The sequence below is a fragment of the Callospermophilus lateralis genome, chromosome 5, assembly GCF_048772815.1.
Source record: "Callospermophilus lateralis isolate mCalLat2 chromosome 5, mCalLat2.hap1, whole genome shotgun sequence".
Classification (NCBI taxonomy): Eukaryota; Metazoa; Chordata; class Mammalia; order Rodentia; family Sciuridae; genus Callospermophilus; species Callospermophilus lateralis.
In genome coordinates this window covers 47,746,402-47,774,384 of record NC_135309.1, presented here as the reverse complement: position 1 = coordinate 47,774,384, position 27,983 = coordinate 47,746,402, and the positions used below count along the sequence as shown (strand labels likewise).

The 27,983-nt window shown below is 36.7% G+C and overlaps 1 protein-coding gene across 1 annotated transcript in view; it reads right to left on the bottom strand.

The window, feature by feature from the left end:
• The window catches only part of Kcnn2 (potassium calcium-activated channel subfamily N member 2), a 419,384-nt gene that overhangs the window by 58,325 nt on the left and 333,076 nt on the right, over positions 1-27,983 (bottom strand). The gene's annotated exons all lie outside the window — the stretch shown is intronic.

The window sequence follows — 27,983 nt, the reverse complement described above, 5'->3', positions numbered from 1 at the left end:
TTGGGTATATACCAAGGAGTGGTATACTTGGGTCAAATGGTGGTTCCATATCTAGTTTTCTGAGGAGTCTTCATATTGCTTTCCAGAGTGGTTGCACCAATTTGCAGTCCCACTAGCAATGTATGAGTGTACAAATGTCAACAGAGAAAATCAACAAAACCAAAAGTTGCCCTTTGAAAAGATCAATAAAACTGATAAACCTCACACCAGGAAAATAAAGGGGGAAAGAGGGAAAACAAGAACTATGAACCTTAGAAATAAATGAGGAGTCATCACCACTGATTCCATAGACATTAAAAAGAACAATAAAGACAAAATTTGAATAAAACTATGTTCCCAAATTTGAAAACTTAGGTGAAATGATCACTCCTTGAATATAATCTGCCAAAAACAATATAAGAAAAAATATATTATGTAAATTGGGTTGTATCTACTAAAGAAATTCAAAAAATGAGTACAAACCATCCAAAACAGAAAGCACCAAGTTTGCTGATGAATTTTCTTAAAAATTAAGGAAAAGATCATACCAATTTTCTGTTCTGTCCTCTAAAGATAGAAGCAGATGAAGCTTATTCTGGGAGGCGAGAATGAACCTAGTACTGAACCCAAAGAAAATGAAACTACTTGTGAATATGATTCAAAAAATTCAAAAAAACCAAACAAAACAAGCACCACAACCAATATCACATATAACATCATACTTTCCTGCTATGATAAGAAACAAATCAAAGATGTTCCTTCCCTCTCACTTCCCCCATTCAGCAACACATTAGATATTCTAGCTAATACAATAAGAAAAGAAAAATAAATAAAAGCTAAACAGATTGGGAAGAAAAAAACAAATCACAGAAGGCATGGTTTTCTTCATAGAAGAATTCCTCCAAATAAATAAAAGCACTAGACGAATAAGTCATAATGGACAGGTGCAGGATACCAAGTTAATATGCAAAAGTCAATTTGTTTCCTACATACCATCCATGACCAAGTAGAATGTGAAATTAAAAACATAATATTGACAGTGTGGTAATGGTCAAAGAACAGACAAATAGATCAATGGAACAGAATGGAGAGGGAAGAAAATAGACTTAAATGAGTATAGTCAACTGATCTTTGACAAAGGAGTAGAGTCAAATCAACATTAAAAGGAATAGTCTTTTAAATAAAAGATGCTGGGACATCTCCATGAAAAATGTAGATACAGTCTTTACACCTTTAATACACATAAAATTCCAAATGGAGGTCTGGGGTTGTGGCTCAGCGGTACAGTGCTTACTTCACATGTGCGACACTCTGGGTTCAATCCTCAGCACCACATAAAAATAAATAAATAAAATAAAGGTATTGTATCCAACTACAACTAAAAAAAATTCCAAATGGATCATAGACCTTAATGTAAAATGCAAAAGCATAAAACTCCTAGAAAATATCATAGGAGAAAAATCCATGTAATATATCACATTAAGTTTAGAAAGAAAAATTGCATGATCCTATTAATAGATGCAGAAAAGTGACCTAAAAAACAAACAAACCAAAAGGAAAAGAGAAGAAAAAACAAGGTCTTGGCAAAGCCTCTTTAGGTACAATTGCAAAGGCACAGTCTACAAAAGTGTCAAAAACATATGCTGGACTTCATTAAAATTAAAAATTGTGCTCTGCTAAAGACACTGTTTAGGGAATGAAAATACAAGCCATAACTGGGAGAAAATATTTACAAGACATATATATTTGATAAAGAACTGCTCAAAATCTTAAATACTGACACCACCAAATGCTGGCAAGGAAATAGAGTAACATCTCCCACACTGATGGTGAAAGTGCAAAATGGTTCAGCCACTATGAAAGATAAGGTTTGTCCCTTTCTTACAAAAGAAAATCTACACTTACCATATGACCCACAAATCATGCTCTCACGTTTTACCCAAATGAGTTGAAAACTTACATTCATATAAAACCTACATATGAATGTTTATAGGTGCTCTGTTCATAACTGCCAAAACTCAGAAGCAACCAAGATATCCTTCATTAGGTGAATGACTAATGTTCCATTGTACCAGATCTTCTTTCATCAAAAAGTCATCAGCTATCAAGTCATTATAAATGGAAGAACCTTAAATGGATATTACAAGTGAAGGAAGCCAATCCAAACAGGGTATGTACTGTGTGATTCTAACTATGACATTCAAGAACAGGCAAAACTATGACGAACAGTAAAAAGATCAGTGCTTGCCAGGGGTTTGGGAAAAGAAAGGGAAGGATGAATAGGTAACTTATGGAATTTTTAGAGAGCTTATGCTTTTTTGCATTATACTATAACAGTGTATATATGTCATTGTAACATTATCAAAATGCACAAAATGTATAACAGTGACAATGAATCCTAAGAACACTATGGTTTCACTTGATAATGATGTGTTAGTGTTTCACTGCCTTTAACAAGTGTACCACAAGAATCTGGTTTGACAGTGGGGGAACCTGTGGGGGGAGAGGGGGAGGGATGGAAGGTGCATGTTGGAATTCTAATTTCTGCTACTTTGCTCTGAACCTAAGAGTACTCTAAAAATGAAATCTGTTAAATATAGAAATAGGACTGAGGGTGTAGCTCAGTGGCAAAGTGTTTGCCTAGCATGTGCAAGGCCCTGGGTTCAATTCTCAATACCACACACACACAAAATGAACAAACAAACAAAAAATCTTTAAATATAGAAATAATGCTTCTATGATACAGGTAATAAAAATATCATGAACTCAATGAAGGAAAGGCATTATGTTAAGCAGTGGGAAGGAATGATATGATGAACTAAATGGGTACAGTCCACAACTCAAAGAGCTTACAGTCTTGTAAGCTCTTGTTTTGATGAGAAAGGCAGTCATCAAAACAAAATGCCATGAAAATCAACATACAGCTGTAAACCATAATCAGTATTTTCAAGAAACGTCTCATGAAGAATAATTTAGATAGGGAATAAGAGTAGGTGACAGTAAAGACTTGGCAATGTGACTTAAGGAAGCAACATTAAGTCTGGGACCTAAAGGAGGAGTGGGGCTTAACTTTGAGGAGATGGATGAAAGACGGTATGAAGATGCTCAACATCGCACAGCTTAGGGCCCCATCCTGGGGAAAAGAAAAGTATGGTCAATGCAGGCAGTGGAATATTCCAGAACCACAGTTAGTGGATTTCAACATAGTGTTGGGAAGAAACTGAATGAGATTTATTACACAATACCATTAATGAAACTTAAAAACTCATGCACTCACAAAAATGCCATATATCTTTCAAAGACAGACAAATCTCAATGCATATGCAAGTTCAGCAGCTACCTTCATAGGAAAAGCGAGGGGGAGAATAGGTAAGGGATTTTAAGAGAAAAATATAAAAACTAATGAGGACAAATAAAGATGGTCTGAACTCAGTTTACAAATGAGATACAGAAAAAAAAGAAAAAGATAATACAAGAAGGGCAATGGTCTACCAACAGAAACTGAGGCACCAAAACAAAAAAGGCCTTTTTTGGGGTCCTTAAGGAGCTAAATCCAGCCAAAGACTGTGGAGGCAGATGAAGTTGTGGAGGGGAAGAGAGTGGCCAAAGAATAGAGAGGTGAGGAAAGCAAAGGCCAGCCCAGTATCTCCCCAAGACTCACTAAGGGCTGTTGATTGTGTCCCAGGTACAAAATGTTGGCAAATAAAAAGAATAATAAACAGAAGTAATTTTTTTTAAATTTCAACAAGTCAGTAGTATTAACATTGAGTTATATCCTGCTAAAATACTTTTAGTGATCTTGTGAAGATTTACATGTGTCTTAAAAATACTTTTATAATCAATATGTTCTACTTTTATAGACAGAAAATTAGTTATTCTTAAAACATGTTTTCCTTACAATGTTGAAGACTAGTATTTTCTAGTATCAACAGAATTATACTTCAGGCGTAACTATTCTACTAGTATAATAGCATGTTACAAATATGTTTGAAAGAACTAGAATTTCCATTTAAAAGATGGAACAGATTCATTTAGTGCTTGTCCCTTTAAAGAATTTATTACATTTTATATTCATTATTAAAGCACATACTTTCATTATTCTAATATAAAAATTCTCATAAAACTGAGAGTAAAATGAAAAACCACAGTCTAACAAAAATTGCTTTGTGATAAAGAGACTGAATACAGATTAAAGTGCTATCACCTTTTCATTGAATAAATATGAAAGATATAAAGAAACAGGAAGAGAATAATCATTGACCCTTGAATGAAATGAAATGAGTATGGCTTACTCCTAACTTGAGACAGAAATAGGCCTGAGGTGTTACCTTCATTTTTATCTTCTCATGCATATATTGCTCTTTCCTAAGAGCAAACACCTATTACGATGTGTTTCAATTTCCCAAAAGATAAAGGCACATAAAATCTAAAATCTGAAATAGCACTTTTAAATTAATGCTACTAGTTTATCTACACATCTATATGATGGATTGACTCTGTCACTATGCTATGCTAAGCAGGCCAAGAAGCATCACAAAAAGATTAAACAGGATAAAACGCTTACAATCCGGGCCATTGAGTCCATCCTCCACCTTATCAATAAGTATCCCAAACCCAATTTTCCATGATTTTCTAAGAAAGAATCTTCCTTTAACTGGAGAAGACCCCATTTACTGAAAGCTGTGAGATTATTTCAGGAGAAATCAGCATGTACATACGTGAGAAATCAGCATGCTCATACATGAGAAGTGCCTTTCTATAGTTCTTAGGTTATTATCAATTGGAGTAAATAAACCCAGAGACTTTAATAAACAAGATTGGGACTGTTTTGATGGGGATTTACCAGCCAGGAAATACCCACATATCCACCTGGGCTCTCACTATCATCTGTGACCCACCAGCTCAGGAGGACCTACCCTCACACTGGCCAGTCCCCAAATGAGCCCTATATTATTTCTCTCTCTTCTCTTCATCCTCCCCTGCAGTGTGAGCACCCATATTGCCTCCACATTTCCAATACTTTTTGTCAATGTTAAAATTAGGACATACTTCAAAGTAATGCCAAGATTCTGAAAGTACCTGGTAAGCAGAAAAGAGAAAACTTGGTGAGTTAGAGGTTGGGGAAGTTCCAGGTTTGCTCTTAGAAGGGGAAAAGGAACAGGTGAGAAGGGAAGGAGTCAGGGAAATATGGTGTGTGCAATATGGACAGAAATGACTACTGGTGTTGCATGACAGAAGGTGGGTATGTCCCCACTGGGCCATCTAGAAGGAATCATTAAAGTTTCCTGTCCCACAATGAACAAACATTCTTATGGTCTGTGAAATGTGACACTTTCTATTTCTCTACGTCTTGTTATGCTTCATCACATGGAAATATTAAAGGTTAATTTTATATGCTTCCATTAGAGAATCTGCCTAAAAAGTAAGGGAATGATTGGAAAGATAAAACTACAAACTCAAAAATCCCCCACTACTGGACATGACATGCTGCCAACATGCAGCTGACTCCCCGCTTATGTAATAACACTGAATACACAAGTCTAAACAAATTTATTTGGGTACTGTTCCTCATTTTCTAACAGCAGAAAAAATGAATAAATTTTTTAAAACTTCATTCAAATAAATGAACTCAGATCTTAGATGGCCACATAGATTTTAGATATTTACTTTCAGCACAAATTTTTAAAAAATCGGGAGAGATAGAAAGCCAGACAAGAAGCGTAAGAAGACATCAATGAATTCTACCAAGCATTTCAAGAAGAATTAATACCAATTCCAATTAATACAAACACTTCCAAAAGAGACAAGAGGAGTATTTCCTAATTCATTCTATGAGCCAATAAATACCCAAATCAAAGATATCGCTGAAAAAAAAATGCAGACCAATATTTCTCATGAATATGGACATACAAACTTAGAAACTAGCTACCTAACCCAACAACAAATAGAAGGAATCCCACATGACCAATGGGATCAATGCCCAAATCAAAGATATCACTGAAAAAAAAAATACAGACCAATATTTCTCATGAATATGGACATACAAACTTAGAAACTAGCTACCTAACCCAACAACAAATAGAAGGAATCCCACCTGACCAATGGGATCTTTCATGTGAACATCTTGACAGAAACAAAAACTATTTGACAAAATCCAACACCCTTTCATAATAAAAATACTCCATAAACCAAGAATATAGGGGAACTTCCACAACCCAAAAAAGGCCAACTATGAAAACTCACTGCAAACATTACAGTAAAAGACTGAATATACTCCCTCTTGAAATCTGGGACAAGACAAGGTTGTTTACTCTTGCCACTTCTAATCAACACGGCTGAAGTTTTAGCCATACAAATTGGTCAAAAATGAATAAGTAAAAGGCATTCATATTAGAAAGGAAGAAGTGAAAATGTCTGTTTTCACACATTTTCATATATAAAACAATCTTAAAATGGCCACTAAAAAAATAGAATTAGTAAAGAATTTGAACAAGGTGAAAGGATTCAAGATTAATATGTGAAACATAGATTGTATATTTGGAATAAAAAATCTGAAAATAAAATTAAGAAAACAATTCCACTTAAAAATAGCACCATGACTTTCTCTTGTCTATTTGCCCTAAGACTTCCAGTACTATGTTGAACAAGAGTGGTGAGGGTGACACCTTGTCTCATTCAAGATCTTAGAAGAAATGCTTTCAGGTTTCTCCCATTCATTAGGTGTTGGTTGTGGGTTTGTTATAACTTTTATTCTGTTCAAGTATGTCCCTTTAATACCTGATTTGTTCAGTTTTTATCATGAAGGGATGGTGACTACATTTAATATTTTTTTATGCCCAAATAGATTTACCATATATATCCAACGTTTGCACTTCTTGGTATATATCCAAAGGAAATGAATTCAGAATATAAAAGAGATACCTGCATACCACTTATTGTATTTATTCATGATTGCTAAATTTCCCATCAAGCAATGAATGCAGAAATGTGGCGTGTGTGTGTGTGTGTGTGTGTGTGTAAATTTTTATAACACACAGTGAAATATTATTCGGCCTTAAAAAGGATATCCTATAAGTTTCAGCAAAATTAATGGAACTGGAGAACATTATGTTAGGTGAAATAAGTCAGACACAGAAAAACAAATACCATGTTCTCTCTCATTCATGGAAGCTACAGAAAGTCTATCTGTATGTACAATGTGACTATTAGAGGTTGAAAAGTGGGAAGAGGGGAGGCAGACAGAAGAAGGCAGGATAACAGTACCAAAACACAAAGTATTAAGTTCTAGTGTTCTATAGCACAGTGGGGTGATTATAGTTCATAGTAACCTATTTTATATTTTATGAATGACTAGAGAAAAGCCCAAAGACTCCAAACATAAACTAATGAAAAGGAAATGAAAATGCTAATTATCCTGATTTGATCATTACATATTATAAACATGCAGATTATCACACTGCATTCATAAATATGTACAATTAAAGTAACAATGAAATAATTAAAAGAGCATCATGATAAATGCTTGAGTAGATAACAGGCTTCTCTGATTTAAATATTATACATTATGTGTGTGTGTGTGTGTGTGTGTATGTATAAACATCATATGGTACCCATAAATATGTACAATTTTTATGTGACAACTAAACAAATAAAATAACTAATTTTAAGGTAGCATCAAAGATAATAAAATATTCAAGAATAAATTTAAAAAGAGAAGCATAAAACAGACTCTGAAAAGTAGAAACACTGATTTTAAAAATTCAGATCTAAATAATTTGAAAGACACACAATGTTTGTGAATCAGAAGATTAACATTGTTTAAAGGGCGATATTACCCAAATCAGTCTTCAGACTTAATGCAATTCTTATCAAAATCTCAGCTGTCCTTTGTAGAAACAAGTTGACCTTAAAATTCATATGGAACTGCAAGTGTACCAGAATGGCCAAAAACAATCTTGAAACAAAGAATAAAATTGTAGACTTACACATCCCAATTTCAAAACTTACTACAAAGCAACAATAATTAAGACAAAGTGTTACAATACTGGCATAAGGACAGATATAGAGATCAATGGAACAGAATCGAGAATCCAGTAATAAACCCATAGATCTATGGCCAATTAATTTTTGCTGAGGGTACCCAAACCATTCAAATAGGAAAAAAGATTCCTTTAACACATGGTGCTGAGACCACTGGATAGCCACTTACAAAAGAATGCATTTAGAACCTTATCTCACATGATATCTAAAAACCAATTCAAAATGGATGAAAGAAGCAGGTGTGGTGGCTCAGAAGGCTGAGGCAGGAGGATCACAGCTCCAAAGCCAGCTTCAGCAATTTAGCAAGACTATAAGCAACCTAGTGAAACCCTGTGTCAAAAGAAAAAATAAAAAGGGCTAGGATGTGGCTCAGTAGTTAAGTACCCTTGGGTTCAATCCCTAGTTAAAAAAAAAAAAAACAAAAACAAAAACAAAAAAGGAAAAGAAAAGACAAAGACATAATGGAAGAACTAAAACAAAAAAGTCTTAGAAAACAGAAATAAGTCTGCATGAGTTTGAAGACTCCAAAAACATAAGTACCAAAGGAAAAAATACATAAACTGGACTTCATTAAAATTGCAAACTTCCAAGTTTCAAAGGATGCTGTCAAGAAAAAGAAATCTACAGAAAAGAAGAGAATATTTGCTAACATATGTATGATTACTGCATGTATTTAGAAGATAAAAATTTTCTTACAACTCAAGAGTTAAAAAAAAACCTAAAATATAGACAAAATATTTAAACAGATATTTCACCAAATATAAATGGCCAATAGACACATGAAAAAAAAAGTGCTTTGTTGACATCTAAGGAAAAGCAAATAAAAACCACAGTGAGATACCACTTCCCACTAAATAGGATGACTATGATCAAAACGATGTCAGATAATAACAAGTGTTATCAAGGTTGTGAAAAAATTGATTGGAATACTCATACACTGCTTACAGCAATGTCAAATGGCAGAGTCACTTTAGACAACCTGGCTGTTTCTCAAATGCAACCCCACAATTACGCTCCCAGGAATATACCCAAAGGAACTGAAAACACATCCACACAAAAACTTGTACATGAATGTTTATATCACTGATATTCATAATAGCCAAAAGGTAGAGACAACTCAAATGTATAAATGAAATGTGGTACACTCCTTCAATGGAATATTATTCAGTTATAAGAAGAAATGAAGTACTGACACATGCAATAAGATAGATAAATTTTGAAAATATTATACCATTTATATGAGAAATACAGAATAGGATGATGTACAGAATCAGAAATTAGATTACTAGTTGTTAGGAATGGATAAGGAATGAGGAGGCTGGTGGGTGATGCCTAATAGGTACAAGATTTCTTTGGCAATAAAAATGATCTAAAATTGACTGTAGTGATATTTGCAAATATCTGTATTTCTGTGGATTTACTAAATACATTGATTTGTACACTTTAAGTGGGTGAACTGAATGGTATGTGAATTGTATCTCAATAAAGCTCAATAAATGAAATGTATATCCTTCAACAAATGTATAGGGTCATTACCAAGACTAAAGGGTGTGAGCTAGACCAATGAAAAGAGGGTGAAGAATTCAATCATATAGTCATGGAAGTTACTACAGTCAAGTCTAAAACTGAAAGAAAAAATGCAAAAGAAGCAGAGGAGAAAGAAACCTGAAGGTGAGACTTGAAGTGAAAATAAATTCCATCTGAGGATGATGACCTCGGAGTCCCATCTTCAATACAGTAGAAGAAAAGTCTTGGCGTGTCTGTCTGTGGATTGCACAGTCTGTGTGTCCTTGTACAGCCTCTATAGGCCACTCTGTCAAGTCCTTCAGCCTCCCTAAGGACTGACCACGCCTGAAGTCTGGCTAGATTTTCAAATACTAACTAGTCTTAAAACTAGTGGAAACCATGCAGTCTATCAACCTTCATATCACTTGTATTTAATGTTCAGAAATAATTTATTACTCCCAGAATTGTGATTTTTAAGCTAAGATATGTTAAATAATTTGATTATTTCTGTAGAATAATGCTAGAATGTTTAGGTGAACTTGATTTGAAATAAACTTAATATCATTAAAATTAGATTAATAAAAGTAAGTAACTTAAGTGTTTTGAGAATTTTGGCTTGTTTGTGTTATAAATGTTTCTTGTCAGGCATTTGAAATGCATAAGAAGGAAAATGATAACAGAACTTAAACATTGACGGGAATTAATTAAACAAGTTTGTAAATGAGGCTGTTTAAGAATTTAGCTGGATAAACTTGAATTAATGAAAGAAACAGAAAGCTTTTTAATTTTACTGTATTTATCAAGAGTATATAGATATTTATAAGTTGAGCTTAAATTCTTGAGGGAAACAAGAATTTTAAATACATAATCCTAAATATACTTATATAAAATAAATAACATACTTTTAATCAAAATAGTAATGTACTTTTTTACAAGCTGTCAAGCAGTATTCCAGGAACTAGGGATACGGCAATCACTATAACCATGTCCTGTCCCTTATGGAGCTTGCATACTGCTGGGAGACAGACAATGACACACGTATAATGTATTAGATCCTCTTTCTAAAAATACTACAGAATTATGTGATCTCCATGAGTGATTTAAGCTCTTAGGGCCTAAAGGCTTTTATTTGTAAAATGGGGATAATCAGGGAGCTATGCCTTAGGGTTTGTTTTAGTCAGCTTTTTTGTTACTGTGACGAAAGGACCTGACCAGAACCATTTTAGGGGAGGAAAAGTTTATTTAAGGGCTCATGGTTTCAGAGGCCTCAGTCTTATATACAGCTAGCTCCATCATGGTGGAAGAGTATGGCAGAGGGAAGCAGCTCACATTATGTATCAGAAAGCAGAGTCTCCAACTCTCCAGATACAAAATATATACCCCACAGTTGTGCTCCCAATGAACCATTTCCTCCAGCCATGCCCACCTGCCCCCAGCCACCACTCAATTAATCCCATCAGGAATTAATTTGCTGATTAGATTAAGGCTGTAATCTAATAATTTCTCCGCCACATCTTCTTGCATTGTCTCACTTGTGAGCTGTGGGGGACACCATGCATCCAAACCATACAGGGTTATTATAAAGTTAATAAATTAATATTTGTACAACACTAGAACAATATTTGTAAAATACTAGAACAATGCCTGGCATATAGCATGATAGGCATTTTGTTATAGTAAATGTCAGGTAATAATTGCTACAAAGGAAAACACTGCAAAGTAAGGGGGATAGACACAAGATGCATCCAGGAAGGGGGAGGAAGGAACTTAAATAATGGAAGCATTTGATCCAGGAGCTGTGTTGGGAGAAAGGGCATAACTGGGGTGGCCATTACAAAGTGAGGGATACACAAAGGTCTTAAGGCTGGGGCAGGATTGACAGGCATGAAGAAAGTGAGAAGTAGTCAGAGAAAACTCAGGTAACAGAAGTCACAAGAGTGTTCTGATTAGGAAAACATTTTTAAAGGATTTCTCACTGTTGGGTGGGGATCTGAGCATAGAAGAAGGGTGGTCACAGGATGCCTAGGAAGAAGGCAATTATAAGAATAATTATTTACAACTTATTTCACCTTAAGAATAAGAAATGGTGATGACTTGGACAAGGCTGGCAGCCAAGGAGGTATTGATAAGTGGTTGGGTTCAGGCTATAATTTTGTAGGACAACCAAAAGAATTTGCAATGAATAAAAATTCAAAGTAAGCCCTGTTGGCATGTTTATGTGTTTTTCCTCCAGCTATCATGTAAGGTTTAGGTGCACCAGAGGAGGTGAAGAATTTGATTTAAACAAAGCTTTTTTTTTTTTTTCCTTCTTTTTTTTCCAGGTAGGTAGGTAGGTATGATGAAAAGAGGAGGCGCAAATGTGTTGAGGATGTGTGCAAGAGAGAGATTATCACTGTGGACCATGGAAATTCATTGGGAAAGTCAATCGACTGGAGCTTCCCATCGGGGTGGAAATATTTTTAAAATAGCAGGAGGTGGCCAGAAATTAGGATGCTTGAGATAGAGATTTTGATAGTCTGGAGAATTATTACTCAAACTATGGTCCCTGAACCAGCAGTCTCAGTATTATCTAAGAGCCTGTAAGAAATGCAGAATCTTGGGCCCCACCCAGTACCTACTAAATTGAAATTGCATTTTAACAAGTTCCCCAGATAGTCTCTATGCACAGAAAAGGGTGAAGCACTAATCTAGAGTGGCTGGTGGAGTAGAGGACAAGCAGTGACTATTGTAAGTGGGTACTGAAAATATCCACTATGATGACCACAGCAGTAAGATGCATACAGTAAATGTGCAACATATAAGGTGAAGTGGCCTGGAGGAAAGCAGAGAATTGTAATAGGAGGAGCATCTAAACTAAATGTTGCAAAAGGGCTGGGGTCTTTGAGCAGGGAGAGAGGATCATGAGTCTGGAACCCATGAAATGAGGAATAGAAAGTATACCAGCAGCATCTGCAACAAGGTTGTAACTGAGGTGCACAGGGAAAAAGAGTTGCCACCTGAGAAAGCTTCTGGAAAAGCAGTGTCCTCAGAGGCAGCCAGTGTGGGTTACAGAGTGTAACACTAACACACCACCCGACCCACAGTTGTCAAGGTGCCAAAAACATCATAGAGGGCAGGTTTTATTTCTTTGGGTTCTCTTGACAGTTCAAACATGCTTTGCAAATATCTGAGTCTCTAAATGTGGAATGCTTTAAATGTATGCAAAGGTTTATCTAAATCATTTTCTTGTGGTTGAGAGATAGCAATATATGTATACAACATCAAAGACACTAGTAAAAGTCTTTTCAAGTTGTTAAATAAAGATAACACAAATTTTACATAATGTCTTCAAAAGATCATATTTTAATAAGTCCTTATAGAGCATGTTAAAAATATTAACTTACTGAATTTTCATAATGTCTTCAGAGGGCAGGTGCTATTTTACCCCCACTTCACAGAAGAGTAAACAGAGGCACAGGGAAGTCTGAGTAAGACCCCACAACTGGTAGACAGAAGAGCTGGGATCCAAAGCTAGGCTGCTGCTCCAGGATTGGATCTGTGCTCTGTACCACTGACTGCCTCTCTTCTACTCAATATATAAAAGATGCTTTATGGAAACAAAAAAAAACCTTTTATATCACTCAGAGATTCAAGGGCTTAAAAAACCTTAAGCAAATTTTGTATTTTCTTTCATGGTAAACTTAATGTCATTCCAGACAGATGAGAAGTCAATCTTATTTTTGAAAACACGTAGAGAAGACAGTGCCATGACTACCCTTGATAATTAATTTCACCATCAGATGCTTCCAACTGCCACCAGGCTCTTCTTCACACTAAGATAAGCCTGAAACCTTGCTATTGTAACTGAAGCCCACTCTCCTTTTGCAATTGTCCAAAGACAAGCCTGCTAGGCTCTGAAATTTTAAATCTGTTCCACTTCAGGACACTTTCCTACCTCTTTTTTCTTTCACATCCTAGAATTTTCCTGTGCTGAATCATCACATTCCTGATGGTCTCCTAATCCTTACTTAACCAGAGTATCATTGTCAGGAACATCAAAAGGTATTGAGGTGGGAGCATCCTTAGGTGACTTGAATGGAAAATTCAGGTGAGCCTTTGAGGACAAGTGCCAAGGAGATGTCCTGTTCTTGGGTCTCAGTCTCAGGAAACAGAATCCAGAGTTTCAGGCTAAATATACATGAAGGACCTGAAACTGCTAGACTGTTCTTAGAAATTGCCTCCACCTGTGTCATTAACCATCATGACATGAACCTGTACAGTGAGCACAATAATTCAATGATCTGAATTTTGAAATTTGGCAGCTCCTACCTTTGGGGCTTGGGTGCTGAGATACTAATGAATTATCATAAGAAAGCAAATGTATATGATAATCTGTCCACAGGGAGTTAGCTTATGCCTATGCCATACGCTAAAAGAGTATGCAAGGGTCTTAAATTTATAATTGAATATCTTTTCTAATCCCTGAAATTCCTTTAAAATGTTTTTAAAGCTTACCTTGCCTATCATGAAAGTAAGCAAAATGAATTTCACACATGTGCCATTATAGAACACATCTCTACAACACAATGGGCTGCTTAGAAACCATGCAAATGTACCTCTCTACCTCTGCAGTGCCCCCATCGATGTTTGGCTAAAATTTATAAACATGGCATATCACCCAAAGACCCCGAGCCTGTACAGCTGACCCTCATCAGGTCAATCCAAAGGTTAATAATCCCATTATGCCCCCCATCCCATGTATAGGCCACCTATCAAAACTTAGAGTAACAAAGTTAGAATAAGTGGTGTATCTGAGGCTTAGTTAAAGTTTTAAAAAAAATTTTTTAGTTGTAGTTGGACACAATACCTTTATTTTATTTATTTTTATATGGTGCTGAGGATTGAACCCAGCATCTCACACATGCTAGGTGAGCGCTGTATTACTAAGCCACAACCCCAGCCCCTCAATTTAAGTTTTGAAAGGTGCCCTCAATACGGGATGCCAGGATATACAGGTTTTAACAATGCAATTGTGGTCTCTGGGGTCACTCAAGCATGGGTCCACCAAGTAAGCAGACTCCAGGCAGCCCCAACACTCTCAACCTCAGACTCTGCAGCTGAAGCCCTAGGATAGTCTGTACTTCTCAACCTCCTTTTCATTTTCACCCCACTGAAGAGCCTTTTTAGATATTTGTTTTCCTTATCACCCTCATTATTTTAATACTATAGGATACTACAGATCCAATGTCATAATTTATGTCTAATGATGGCTTATAGATCAAGAGTAAAATTTGTTCACCACCCCAAGTACCAATGTTTTCCCGCTTGGAAATGATATTATCACTGTCAAGAACACATGAGAAAATTATGTCTATTTTTTGGAGTAGTTTGGTCAAGAGTTAGTAAGCACTATCAGGCTGTGGACACAGTCAACATCTTTCCTCTCAACAGGAAGATATTTGAGTGGCTTATAAAAACTCATGCATTCATGCATGTCTGAGAACATGGGCTATGGTGTGGATCTCAATGTCCACCAAAGGCCCATTTGTTAAAGGCTTAGTCTCTAGCTCAATGCTATTGGGAGGTGGTGGAAACTTTAAAAGGTGGGCCTAATGGGAAGTATTAGGTTACTGGGGTATGCTCTTGAACAGGATGTTGGGTCCTCAGCCCCTTTGGGCTCTTTACTTCTTGACTGCCATGAGATGAACAGGTTGTTCCACCATGTACTCTTTGCCATGACATACTGCCTCACTCCGAAAGCAATGAGCTAACTATCCATGGACTAAAACCTCTACAAACTGGGATTCAAAAGAAACTTCTTCTTTTTTTAAGGTGATTGTTCCAGTTATTTTATTATAATAACAGACAGCTGACTAACACACATGGGAACTTTTATCCTTACTAGTAATGCCTCATTATGCTACACATGACTCAGTTGTGCAAAATAGTATTCACATATCAACAAAACTTGATGAATATACTAATCATACATCTCTAGAGTGCCTTCTAAAAGCCTCGAAATCATCAAAGAACCACAAAGGCACAAAAATCTAAGCTGGGAGGGACTAAACTGCATAGTCTACCTCCTTCATTTTGAAAATTAGAAATATAAGCCTATATATTTATATTTCAGTACTCAGAAAAGAGGCTCCAATGGAGCTCTGAGCATATTTAAGATACTGATGGCAAATATCTCCAGCTAAACTCCTCAAAAAAATGTTTAGATGATTTTTAATTTGTGAAACTTTAATGAAGAAAAACCACAAAATTCAACTGTGTTTTACTTGATAACATATAATTCAAGGTCGATTCTTAAACATTGTTATTTAAAGCAAAAGAGACACATTTAGCAATGTCTAGGAAACAGGCTTTATTCATTTTGACATTTCTTCCTATTTCTGAACTTCTCAATGAAATTATGCACCCACAAAATCTAAAGAGACAAAAACTCACGTATAGTCACATCATTCATTTCGCATTCATAACTGAAGGGTCATCACCCTCTCTTTTCTTCCCCCTGCATGTCAAACATTACAGTTAGTTCCTCTTGACTGGTGATGATAATCGAATCCTCATTCTCCACTGCTTTTTAGGAAAAAAGGGTGTTTCTACAATTTTCATCTAGGCTGAATAAATACTTGAGACCCATCCTTGAAGCACTGCAAGTCTTTTCCTCCATATGTGACATAAAGCAAAACTGCCTCAAGAAGCCAACAGACAGAACCCATCACTCCTAGGATACTGCGGAGCAAAGGCAGCACGGGGTAGGGAAGGGACCATGTGTAGAGCACACCCAGGTGCTGTGTTAATAGTCCAGCTCTAGGATATGTCTCTTGGAGCTGCTGAGGATATGTAAGCAGCAGAGGTAGGAAGAAATGACAAATGCTCAGGGACTTTGATAGGTCATATCGTGACACGTTTCAGTTTTCCCAGTGTCACAGGAAGGAGGGAGAAAGGCACTGAAGGAGAGAAAGTCCAACCATAGCACATATTCACACACACTCCCCAAGTTCTGCTGTCCCTTCAAACATTTGAAAATAAATGTTTCAACACTAGTTTTCCTTCCTAGTAGAATTAGCTGCGCTGCCTGTTGAGGCTCCTCCAGCTGAAATCACACTCTCACAAGACAAAACAAAAAGGAAAAATTACTCTTAAGGAGTATGGAGAAAAGCCCTAGGCATGTGCCATTTCCGTTCTGCTCTCTTGGACACCTACACATCTCTGTTGCTCTCATCTCCTCTAGGCTAGGTACAGGGTACAGTCTTTAGGATATTTGTTTCTAAATGCATTTCTTAAAACCCCAAAACCAGTGAGGAATGAGATGTGAATTAGGGATGCAGCATCTGCCTCTGTCTCTTACACAGCAGTAAAGAGTTATCAGTCTCAAACCCATTCAAATCCAGCACATTTCAGGAACTTCTTGGCTGTTTCCAGAGCAGTTACAATGTGCATGGCACTGACCTATCTATTGAGGAGCAGTAGAATGTAACCTGTCACTCACTCTTCTCTCCCAGGACCTAGAATAGAGCCTAATGTGGAACAGGCACTCGGTGGGCTGGCGATGGATAAATGAAGCAATGCATGAATGAGGAATGCACTAGACCTCAGGAGCTTATGCTCTGGTGGATACAACATAAACAGCCATAGGAATAGAATTCCAGGTAGACACTGAAGAGAAATGCTTAAGTAGGTTAGAGAGGAGTGTTTTTGAAGCTTTACAATGCCTTTTACAATGCCTTTTAAAATCTGTGTTCAGTCTTCCACTGTAAACATTTAATTAAACTCCTCCAAATATCATCAAACAGAAGGAACCCCATATTTGCATCAAGTAAACTCTGGAGTTGTTAACCAAAGTGTCAGCATGATTCTTCTTGTTTGATTAGACTCAGTAGAGGGTGCAGGTTAGACAACAAAACACTCAGATTGAGCCATTCAGTGAAGGCACTGATATTTTTATTTACTCTAAAGAAATCTGAGTATATTTAAAAATAGAATAAATTGGGTCAAGGGTAGAGTAAGTTTTTTTTTTTTTTTTTTTTTTTGGAGTTAGTAAGAGCATCCTTTGAGATTTCAAACATGGCTGCATAACACTTTTGGTGGTTGATAGGATTCAAGAAGAAAGTGAATAGTTGGCAGTGGGGTACATCCCAGAAAATTGGAAGGTTGAGGCAAGAAGATCACAAGTTTGAGGCCAATCTCCAGAACTTAGTGAGACCCTGTCTCAAAATACAAAATAGAAAAGGCTGGGGATGTAGCTGAGTGAGAAAGCACTCCTGAGTTCAATCCCTAGTACTGCATTTGAAAATCTCTCCCATCCCTCCAAGATCCTATAACTACTGCACGGAGATAAGTGCATGTTGTGGCTGCCGGTCTAGGATCCATGGAACTAGGAATGTGGAGCTCTTCAGACATGCAGAGGAACCAGAGTATATTAGTACCTGGATGAATGTCCCTAGCCATTGCCATGTGAATCTGGAGTTGCAACACTTTTGAGATTTATGCAATCCTTCTCATTTACAAACATGATACGTAAGCCACTTCTTTATACCGGGACCCTGGGTAGATTGTTACATCTTTCATTTACTGAATTTAGAAATACTGTCATTTTGTCATTAGGTTTGCTTTCCACACATGGCTTTATCTTCCATTTCAGTGATACCATAGTGCATTCTCTTCACCTGCTTTTCTTTGAATTGAGCCTTAGCATATTTTTCTTCTCTTCCTCTTTTATCATCAACCATTTCTTTAGATGTACCCAGGTGGCCCAGGTTTACCTTGACCATGTTTCTTTTTCAAATTCTCGTTGACATCTCCAACATAGATCCCATCATTGCCCCTCTTCAGCTCTTTCCTCCTGCATTCAATACTATATCTTCTAAGTACCTACAACATTTACCATTTCACACAAGTTAGGCACCTTATATTCCCCCTTGAAGCCATGTCCTGACCTTTCAGGTCTGCTTATGGAAGAGCCCTGCAAGCTGGTTTTCCTGATTTGCAGTGCCAGGCCTCTCATTCAGCTGTCCTTGATGCTGCCATGGTTCCCCTTCTGAAGTCTGAGCCGCATTTATGTTATTTCAAGACACAAAATGCTCCAAGGCCCTCTCCAAACAGAGTTTCTGAAGGTATAGGATGTAGATAGTTGCAAAGGCCAAATGTTTGGGAGGTGTTTCAGATGAATTTTAGTCACACACACACACACACACACACACACACACACACCATTCAGGTTTGAAAAATATTATGTTTCTTAGTAATTTATTGTAATTTTGATCCTCTTCTGATCTTTCTGGTACAGCTAAGAATAAGCGTCAGGTGAGTACTAGCCGGATCATGCCTCTGATGTGTGCTGATCTCCATTTGTAACAAGCTTAGCTCATGGAAGCACTGAAGGAACAGGGGTCAAATTAGAATTTAATGAGGGTTTAGATTTCAGAATTTACTTACAAAAGTGATAGAGGTTTATTATTTCCCAAAACCAGTTTGGGGAAACTTACCAAAAGTACGTTTCCTTTTAATGTAAATGTATGTAAGAAAAATGTCAGTATAATGAATGTCAGTATAAATAATGGTGACACAAATAATACTAATGAGATAGTAAAATGGGACATATGGGCTAAGATCCAGACTCTTTATTTTCCCAGACATCAGCCCAAATTTAGCTTAGTCTCTGATGTGGTCTAGATATGAGGTACTCCCCAAAGCTCCTGTGTTCATGCAGGAATGTTCAGAGCATTCCTTCCCCTCTCTCACTCGGCTTCCTGGCCATTATAAGAGGAGCACCACTCTTTTCCCACACCCTTCCACCATGATGTTCTGCCTCAGTTTGCACCAGAGCAATGAGTTGCCTGACCATGGACTAAACCTATGAAACTGTGGGACAAAATAAACCTTTCCTCCTGTTCTTGTCAGGTACTTTGTAAAGTACCTTTTTTGTACTTTCAGTCTGGACTGCACTGCCTCGCTTATTGGCCCTTTGAAACTCCATTTATTTTGAAGTCCCATATAAAATCTTTTCTTCTTTAGGAAGTCATCCTCTAAGTTTTTAAACTATAATTTAATAATCTGTGAGCTTTCCCTTGGTTAGGTCACTTCTTTTATTCTCTTCCATATTACAGTTTAACAAATTTGCCCTATGGAGTTGCAAATTCCTAGAGAGAAAAGACCAGGCCATTTTGACACTTCTACTCTCTCCCCACAATCGACTGTGTCTATGTGTACATGACACACATGTGCATGCACGCACACACATATATTTGTGAATGAGATAATGAGTAGGGATATTCTATCTCATTTCCTATCCCAGAATCTATTTGTATAAATTCTTTTTTTTCTTAATAAATGTGTACCCTTAGAAATCAGTCTTAATACAAGCCAAGGCAGTTCTAATTTATTGAGTTGAAAACATTATGAAACACTTCCCAAGTCTCTGAAAAAGGTGTTTTTATTAGCCTCCTTATTTTAAAGACACAAATCTTTCATTTTTTTGGTTTATTTGTGCCTTGTCTTTGGTGGGGGAGCAGGATAGAGGAGCTATATTCCAATCCAATTAGGTCTGAGGGCATAGCTTAAAAAGAACATTAAAATTAGCCAAAATGCTCATAATTAGACAGTGATTCTCTTATCCAACTGTTATTTGTTGATCACTGGCTTTGCTCTAGGTTTTACACCTGGAGCTAGACACAAAGAAAATAAAATCCTTTATTCCTGTCTTCAAGCAGTCAAGGTGGGAAGCCCTTATATATAACTCCATGAAAAGTGTGGGGGAACATGCTTTGCTGTTTTGTTTCAGGTGACTTTCCCCGACAAGGTGTTTGTTCAGTGTCAGCTTTATGACAGTTCATGTGCTGGATACTGGAGACCTACACATCTCTGTTCTACCTTTTCTGCCACATAACGTAATTCCTGACTTTCACCTTCAGAGACAGTATCTCACCAACCAATAGTAGCCCCAATGCTCACAAAACTGTGAATTTAAATGATTAGAAAAGTGCTAATAAGTCTTAATAGGATATACTTCCTAAGATATTTCAGTCAGATCTGAGCCAGTCATCTATGAGTCTCTAACAATGGTCTGTCCACATTTGCTTAAAGAAAACAGCCTATGGCTGTACACAAAGCCAATACCAAGAGACAACATGGTCAGAATTCCTAAAGGACATTTAAAAGAGAACAGTGAAATAATATATGACCTTTTGTTTTGTTTTGTTTTGAATATCTAATCATTTCTAGTCCTCAAACAAACTTGTACAGTCTCTTTTGCTAATTCTATGGAAATGCAAGTGTCCTAGTTCATTTGGGCAGCTAGAATAGCTTAATGGTGACCACAATCAACAGACATTCATTTCTCACAGTTGTGGAGGATGTGAAGTCTGAGATCAAGTTTGGGTATTTGGTGTCTGCTGTGGACCTGTTTCTTGGTTCACAGCCAGCCATCCTCTCTGCATTCTCACATGGTAGAAGGAACCAGGGAACTCTCTAGAGTCTCTTTTTATAAGGACACTAATCCCATACAAAGGGACTTTCTCCTCAAGGTCTAATCACCTTCCAAAAATGCCCCCGCTCTTTAGACCCTCACACTGGGGCATAGATTTCAGCATATGAGGTTTGGAGGGACATAGATGTTCAATTCATAGAGGTAAGAATGTCTGAAACAATCCTATTAATTTGGAGGTCCTCCATTCCAGCCTAAGCTCTTTTTTAGATGGATTTTTACATTCTCCCTTTGTGCCCAGCAGTGATTTTTATTAAAGGTTAACTAGCAAAATTGTTTTAGTAGAATACCAGAGACTAAATACTGATAATGAATAACATAAAGGTGGTTCAAATGCTGTGCCTTCTTTCAAAAGAAGCAAAAAACCAAGAAAATAACTTTCACATTGAATCAAGGCAGGTAAATTACAGACACTGTTCTTTTTTTTTTTTTTTTAAGAATTTAATTCACTTTAAGAACACTTAACCCACATGTTGTTTGTTGTTGTTGTGTTTTATTTTTCTTAATTTCACCTAAATAAGTTTGTTCACTAGTTACCATACCTGAGGATTTCTGCCTTGCCAACAAAGAAAATCTATAAAAAGGAAATATATGCTCAGATCAAGAATATCCAGGGCTATGTGCCAAATAGATTGAAAAGTAAGTAAGACAACCTAAAGCTATATTGGAAAAGAACAAAAATCTGCAGCATTAAAAAAATTCAACTTGTTATGAGAAAAAGGCAAGTTGCAGTTTTTACTCACATCCAAACTATCTTTCTTGAGTATGAAAAATGTGTCCATCAAAAAAAAAAAAAACAAGGAAAGAAGGGGAAACTTATTCTTATCTAGCTTGAACGCTGCTATGAAACAAACATCATGGGGCCAGAGTAGGCATAATCAGAAAAGCTACATCTATAGCCTGTCTAATGATCAAATGGAATGGAGGAGGAGGAGAATATAATCCAACCATAATATGAAATTCTTATCATGCAAATATGGCATTAAAATTCTATCTCTCCTATAAAACCTGCTCTGTGAGTGCTTTCTTCATTCAATGTAAACATGTCATCTTAACCATGATAATTGTCCAGATATCTGGTATCTTAGCCAAATCACTGCTGCTTCTTTCTTTTAAGGAATGAATATCACATTTGTGGAAAAGGCAGCAATGCTTTAGAGACTTTGAAGGCAAACATCATGAGAGGTCTTAGTAGGGATGCTTATAAGAAACTCAATGAGGGATAATTCTAATCTGTTGCTGGTCAATTTCTCCCACATTAAGTAACATATGCTTCACTTGGTAGAAGAAGCCCTACATTTGGAAGTAGAGCTCAAAAAGAGAAGATAATCATAGTATTTTATTATAATACTCCAATAAATAGCAATAAAGATTATTTTGCCTTCATAGTTGCCCCCAAGGATAAGTAGCACATAGCCACTGCTTTATGTGCTCAGTTTACATACTGCAGAGAGTGATCTTGCAAGAAGAGCTGAGATCATTTTCCCAGGGAAAGGAAAAGTATTCTGACAATATTCAATGATTACGTTTTGGAAGCTTCAGTTCCAAGCCCATCCTGAGACCTGGTCCTCTACAACTTCCAGATTAGAATTCTTAATGACTCGATGTTTGTACTGATCCTTATTCAAGGTCAATGAGTTAAAACCTAGGAGACTAGAATCTTCAATAGATTGGAGCAATTAATTCATATCTCATTGCATTACATTTGGGTGGACAGAAAAGATAGATTTGTTTGGCATACATAAAAAATGAATTATGCAGGCATCTAGTTACCAATAGTCAAAATAGCTCAGGTTACTAACATTGGTACGATATTTGTACCTATCACCACTTCGACCAATGTCAATGTTTGATCATTTGTTACGAAACATTTATATTTAGTCCTAAAAATATTCTGATTATAGGGTTAGGGATGTGGCTCAGTGGCAGTGTGTCTGCCTGTCATGCTTGAGGCCCGATCCTCAGCATTGAAAAAGAAAAAAGATGTTCTGATTATCTGGGGTATAGGGTGTTACCTCTGATTTAACCTGTGATACAATATAAGCCCATTGTATGACCCCAAAGGAAAATGAGAAAATTCTTTGGGATTTATAATATCATATTGTGCTTAAAACAAACTGGAGTCAAAAATGATGCTACTTGAGACCCAGGGTAGCAAACCTGCTTCACACAGGCTAAGTAATAAACATTTGAGGCTTTGCTGGCTACATATGATCTCTACCTCACATTTGTTTTCCTATCAACACTTAAAGTACGTAAAGATTGTTTTTAGATCATGGGCTCTGCGAATCAAGCAGTGGTCCAGGTTTGGCCTATGAGCTACAGTTTGCCAACCCCTGCTTTATTTAGCCCAGTACATGAAAAAAAAATGTTTCCTCAATTCTTGCTGTTTGTCCTTACAAAAAATGATCCCCTCTTAAGCACAAATTGAGACAAATACCAAATCTGATAAAATTTCTAATAAAAAGTAAAACTGGATAAAGGAACATGAAAGAAAATTCTAATCTTTCAAATACCTTGCAACTATTTCATGATGCAGTTACTTAAAAGATTTTTTTTTTTTTTTTTGGTCTGAGGAAGTTATACCTGGTGGTTTAATGATGTTTTTATTCCTGAGGCTGTGGTGGGTATTCTACATGAGCCATGCTAGATTGCCTGTTTGTTGCTATTAATGAGGCTTTCGGGAAGTGTCCAGAAATTAAACGTAATCAGGATTCAAGCTGAATGGTGAGAGGGGAACCAGCAGTAATCTTACAACATGGGCAGTTTCATGAAAGGAGAGATGGAATGCTGCCTTAAGGGGCACTTACTTCTGTCTGAAGAGCTCTCTTCACATTGGGGTTCTGTCACTAATGTCACCTCAGAACAGGGTCCCCTGTGCCCTCCCTTTGCAAATCCCAGCAATGACTGCAGCCACACCATTCCAGGGAGCCTGTGAAGCAATGCCCAAGATAAAAGGCTGAGAAACTGTCTGAAGTCCGTGTGCTCCAGCAGAGTAAATGGAAATACTTCCAAGCTGAACACAGAGAAAGCCGTGCAAACAGCACTGTACCATGCCTGTCACGTTTCCATGGGGCCTTTCGCCTGGTGTTCCAGCACATAAGGGAGGTTTTAGATTTCCAAGACCAATGTGTCTGCAGTCTTCAAATATTCAGCAAGTGCTATTTTTGCCACTGCTTCACAGAAATTTTAAATTAACACAGAGCTCCTCATTAACCTGTGTTAACTTACTAAATCATAAAACTCTAATTGCTTGCAAATGAAACCAGTTTCTAAGAGAGGATAAAAATGTTCAAATGTTCCCCACATTTAACATAGATTATGCCCATTAGCATTACTCTTCGTAACAAATTCTTCACAATAAGAGTTAAATTTTAATAGATTAAGCCACTCATTAAGAGTTGGTGATCAGCCTTCTCTTGTTCTACCTGATGGGATCACTACTGGGCAGAAATACCCACCCCACAAGCCACAAGTAGTTAGTCTTGCTCTTGGCCTGACAGATGACTTATAAGGCTTTCTGAACACGATATGAAAGGACTCTGGGCTCTGTGGGGATCCAGGTGGTACCAGATATGGATTTGACCACTGAGGAGCTTGAGTGAGGTAGAACTTTGGTACCTGCATTTACACAAGGTGTGGAACACCACACACACACACTCAAAGAATATCTAACCCACACACAAGAGTTCTGGATACACACCACCACTAATTCCATTAGTGATCCTGGTTCTAGAGATGACGTCAAACCTTCCTTCCATGATGCCCTCATTCCTTTGGCTATCCAACCATCCATCATCACACAACTACCTGAAACAGCTGCCCCATCAAGACAAAGCCAATGACCTTGGCAGGGTTGAAAGCACAGAGATCCAGATGGAAATTAAGTTGAGTGGTGGGTGAGAGGAGGAATAAAAGGTATTACAAAAATGGATCATCTGAAGATAGAAAATGAAACTGGGCCATGTGGCTTCTCACTTCCCGGACGCCTCTGAATCCTTTGTGGGGAGGGTATCAGCGATTGAATTCAGGGGCACTCAGCCACTGAGGCACATACCAGCCCTATGTTATATTTTATTTTAGAGACAGGGTCTCACTGAGTTGCTTAATGCCTCCCTGCTGCTGTGGTTGGCTTTGAACTCCCAATTCTCCTGTCTCAGCCACCTCCTCATCCACTGGGATTACAGGTGTGCACCACCACACTTGGCAGAATCTATTTTTTAAAAAAGAGTATCATTCTTTTTATGGATGAATGGTATTTCATTGTAAGTACATACCACTTTTTTATCAATTCACCCATTGATCAGCATCTAAGTTGATGTCATATCTTAGCTATTGTGACAGTAGGGCAATAAATGTGGGCATGCAGGTTATCTCTTTAATATGCTGGAGGACATCGTAATAAGAGAAATAAGTCAGACACAGAAAGACAAGATCCACATGTTCTTTCTTGTTTGTGAAAGCTAAAAAAGAGTCAATCTGGAAAGAGAATAGTGATTATTAGAGGCCAAGAAGGGTAGGCGTAGGAGGGATAGAGGAAGGTTGGATAACGGATACCAAAACACAGAATAAGTTCTAGTGTTCTATAGCACAGTGGGGTGACTATAGTTCACAAAATCCTATTACATATTTTATGAATAGCTAGAAGAGAGGAGCTTGAGAACTCCAAACACAAAGTAACAATAAAGAGAGAAATATTAATGACTCTGATTTGATCAGTATTATTGCATCCATGTATTGAAAACATCACACTGTTATCTCATAAATATGAACAATTATGTGCTATCAAAAAACTTAGAAACAAATGTCTAGTGAAATGGAAATGTTAAGTACCCTGATTTGATCATTACATAGTACAAACATGTATCAAATTGTCATAATATCACATAAATGTGTATAATTAAATAATAATTTTTAAAAACATCTTACTAAACTGTAGTAGGCAGACTACCATAATAACTACCATATAGTAAATATAAGAATACTCACCCACTTTCAGACACAGAGTAACCCAGAAATTCTGGCACAGCACTGCTTGACACCCTTCTCTGTGTTCCATTGAGACAAAACAATATCAAGTAGACTTTCAGAATGACGTTCCATAGATGCCTAGCACAGATGACTAGCATGCTCAGTTACATGAAATATTGGAAACCATTTCTTTGAAACCAGAAAGTCACTAAATTTAAATTTTGATCATGATTACTAACACAAAAGATATTCTCTGCTCATCAAATTGGATCTGAATACCTTGTGCTTTTACTGTATAACTTTCATATTTACAAACCATGATTCTTACATGACGTTTCAAAGGAAGTTCTCAAGCTACAATATTAGATACCGAAAATCTGAAAATCTTTTTTTTTATATATTTATTTTTTAGTTTTTGGTGGACCCATAATCTTTATTTTATTTTTATATGGTGCTGAGGATAGAACTCAGCCCCCCACACAAGCCAGGCGAGCGCGCTACCGCTTGAGCCACATCCCCAGCCCTGAAAATCTCTTTTTAATTGGATTTTTTTCCTGTAAGAATATTAGATATGCCTTGGTAAGCTAAAACATTTAAGTTACCTTTCATATAACACAGAAAGTTTTTAGAAGTCTACTTCATGTGGGGAAATGGGAAAGTAAAGATATTAGGCAGCCGTCGCTCAAATATCATTTGCCACCTCAGCTACTGTGGATTCAATACAGTTGCCACATCCCTGTGAGTTGTACGATATGCTGTCACTATAATACAAAGCATGCTAAGAAAAACAGTCAAACAGTGGTCATCTGGTAGGGCAGCCTGTGGTTAGCACTTTATACGTTCAGAGTCATGACAGTGGACTGTCATGAAATCCAGCAAGGTCACACACAGGGGAAGCATGAGATTCGTTTTTCAATTTTATCCCTAAAACTGGGCCAGATACATAACAAATGTTTGCCATTATTCATGAAGAAAGCTGGGGATTAGTAGAAAAAAAAAATCTTGCTTCATCTCGGGAAGCAAACTAAAAAAAAAATCTTAAATATACCAATTGGAGGCAGTGGATACATATTTTCACTGAAAGTGAAAATGACAAATTGTTTTCTGTTATTTACTTTTTATAGCTACTACAATTATCAAATAAATGAAATAACTAGAAAAGACTTTTAAGCAGGATTGAAAAAATAATCTCCATTGTTCCTTCTCTTTCTTGTTACTATCAGGTAGTGGTTACTAGAAAAAAAATGACTTCAGGGTGATAAAAGCGTAGCCAGGAGAGGCATTACAGCATGAACGTGAATAAGGGATTTGGTCTCTCCAAAGATCCCCATCTGCAAGCTATGCACTGCTGGATATTTTTCCTGTATGTTTTTGGGAGGCAAGACGAGACTGGTTTAGAGGAAGGGAAGTCTGAATGGCTGTAACACATTGAAAAATCACTGTGTGGAAATCAAAATGCAGGCCACAGAAAATATTTGCAAGTCATATATCTGATAAAGGACTAGTAACTAGAATACCTAAAGAACTCTTAAAATGCAATGACAAATGACCCAATTTTAAAATGGGCAAAAAAAATGAGATTTTTTTTAACTAAAACTATTTCACCAAAGAAGATAAAGAAAAGCTAATGATCACATGAAAAGGAGTTCATAATTATTATACATTAGAGGATTGCACATTACAACCAAAGCAATGTACCACATTACATGTACTAGAATGGCTATGAAATTATAAAAATAAATGTATTTATTTATGTGTACATATACACATATACATTCTCATATATATGACTCACAATGCCATATGTCCATATCCAGATATATATATGGATGTGACAAAGGTATATATGTGTATTTATATGAGAATGTGCATATGTGTATAAAAACATATGTATTCATACATACACATACACACACACATGTCTCTATGAATGACAATATTGTTAAGGATGTGATGAAAGTGGAACCCTCATGATTCCTCATACATTGCTGATTGCTGTGGGAATGTAAAATAA